Source organism: Bubalus kerabau, unplaced genomic scaffold (assembly GCF_029407905.1).
Source record: "Bubalus kerabau isolate K-KA32 ecotype Philippines breed swamp buffalo unplaced genomic scaffold, PCC_UOA_SB_1v2 scaffold_27, whole genome shotgun sequence".
NCBI lineage: Eukaryota > Metazoa > Chordata > Mammalia > Artiodactyla > Bovidae > Bubalus > Bubalus kerabau.
This window is the reverse complement of record NW_026577881.1, coordinates 1,598,140-1,600,529: the sequence shown is the minus strand read 5'-3', so window position 1 is coordinate 1,600,529 and position 2,390 is coordinate 1,598,140. Positions and strand designations below refer to the sequence as shown.

Here is a 2,390-nt window from a genome sequence, read left to right as displayed (position 1 = left end):
AATCCCCTGAAGGTAAAATTGAAATTAATAGGATATTCGTCTGTGGTATAAGAAGTATATGACCCTCCCAGTAACTGAGGCTGATTTGTGTGGACCCGTAGGGGGTCATTGTTCCAGGTAACAACTTGAAAGGTTGGAGGATCTGGGAAGTAGGCCCAATACTTTTCAGGAGCAGGGGAGGAGGCGCTTACCTGGCAAGATAATAAGGCAAGCATAGCAATAAACATCTTCTCAGGGGAGGTTGGAGAGCCCTGCAAAGAGGTTATTCCCCGTGCCTGATGGCAGAGTGTTTTTATTTGTCCCCAAGTAGGTATGGAGGCATTCCGGGTCGCCTGAGTCAGGCGGCCTGACCCCCTCTTGTGAGACAAAGGATCGGGGGGAGCGATATCCTGTATGTGAAGTTGAGACATCTGTTTGGTGGGCGGATCCGTTCCCTGCTCATCCGGGATCCCTGATGTCAGTTGCTCCGATGTCAGTGGTGTTTCCCGTGCTGGCGTGGGGAGCGAAGGCAGAGGAGGCCCTTTCCTCTTTCGGGGTCGCGGCGGCCGTGAAACCCGGTATCCGAGAGGCTGAGACATGGCGAATTAATCTATCTGGAACCCAAATTGGAGAATCTGCGTCCTGTGGAAAAATACAAGCATATCCTCGACCGCTGGTTAACAATGGGTCGGGACCTTTCCATTGTCCGGAAAGGAGGTCCTTCCATTTAACTAATGGTTTTGCATTCAGTTGCTCCGGGCACCAATGGCGAAGCATTGCAGTCATTCCAGCTGAATCAGTATTTAAAATATTTATTACAAAAAGAGCATGTTGCAAGAGGTGATGGGGAGAACTATATTTAAACTCCCCTTCTTTTAGTTTTTGAATTTGGGTTTTTAACGTTTGATGTGCTCTTTCCACAATGGCTTGTCCTTGTGGATTATAAGGGATGCCTGTGTTATGTTTAATTTGAAACTTTAGACAAAATTCTTGAAAAGACTTAGATGTGTAAGCAGGAGCATTATCAGTTTTCAAGGCTTTTGGCAGACCCATATATGAGAAACAAGTAAAAAGATGTTGTATTACATCTTTAACCGCTTCCCCTGTGCGAGCAGTTGCAATAATAACATGAGAAAAGGTATCTACTGTTACATGAACAAAAGACAATTTTGCAAATGAAGAGATGTGAGTTACATCCATCTGCCAGAGTGCATTAGGTTTAAGACCGCGAGGGTTAACTCCCATAGGTAAACTATTTATAGTAGTGGGACAATGAGAACAGGAACGAACAATCTCCCGAGCAGATTCTCGAGGAATCTGAAATTGATATCTTAGTGCAGTAGCATTTTGATGGTGGAGTGAATGAGAAGCTCGGGCTTCTTCAAAAGCAGAAGCCACTGTGACCTTAGTTAGTGAATCTGCCAGGTCATTTAAGGCATTTAAAGGTCCAGGCAATCCAGAATGAGCCCGAATGTGGCCAATAAAATATGCTCGGCTTCGTTTCCAAATTTGCTGCTGCAGTTTAGTTAACAAGTGAAATATTGCAGTTTTGTTCTCAGGCAGGACCGCAGTCTCAATGTGTGGAAACAGCCTGACCACATACTGAGAATCAGAGTAAAGGTTAAATTTCTCCTCTGCAAACATAACAAAAGCCTCTATAACAGCTCTGAGTTCAGCTCTCTGGGCCGAAGTTTCCTGCGTATGTAAAACTTTACGCTGATCTTTTGTAACTATAGAAGCTCTGCCATTAGCAGACCCGTCAGTAAAAACCATTTGAGCATCAGAGATGGGAGAGTATTTACATCTAACAGGGAAAATAACCGGGTGTTTAGACATAAAATTTAGCAAAACATGTGAAGGTAAATGATGCAGAATTTGACCAAAATAATTTCCTATAGCAATCTGCCAATTCTCATCAAACATTAGAAGAGCATCAAGTTGTTCTTTATTATATGGAATTACAATTTCTGCTGGTTCTTTACCAAACAATTCAATGCTACGTTTTCTCCCTTTCAATATCAACGTACCTATCAGTCCTGGATAAGAGGCCACTACTTTTTTAGCCTGGGCGGGGAGATGGACCCATTCTAGGGGGCCGTTTTGCCATAAAACTCCCGTAGGTGCTGTTGGAGTAGCTAGGCAGAGGAATTGCCAATTTGTTTGTAAATTAACTCTTTTAACATAGCTATCAGATAAAGCTGCTTCCACCTTTTCTAAGGCCTCCTGAGCCTCAACAGTTAATTGTCTCTTAGAAGTTGGATTAGGATCCCCACGTAAAATGTTAAAAAGAGGCTTTAATTCAGCAGTGGTTAATTTTAAATAAGGTCTGATCCAATTAATGTCGCCTAAAAGTTTTTGATAATCATTTAAAGTAACAAGGTGATCTTTTCTCAATTTTAATGGGGCATGAG

General features: G+C 42.8%; 1 long non-coding RNA gene across 1 annotated transcript; it reads right to left on the bottom strand.

The window, feature by feature from the left end:
- Positions 1–274: 274 nt before the first annotated feature.
- LOC129640703 (uncharacterized) lies at positions 275–2,111 on the bottom strand. The gene is made up of 2 exons (XR_008708916.1): positions 2,007–2,111; positions 275–621 (listed from the first exon to the last, which is right to left on the bottom strand). It is a non-coding gene; the product is annotated as an uncharacterized LOC129640703 (long non-coding RNA).
- Between the last annotated feature and the right edge of the window lie 279 nt (positions 2,112–2,390).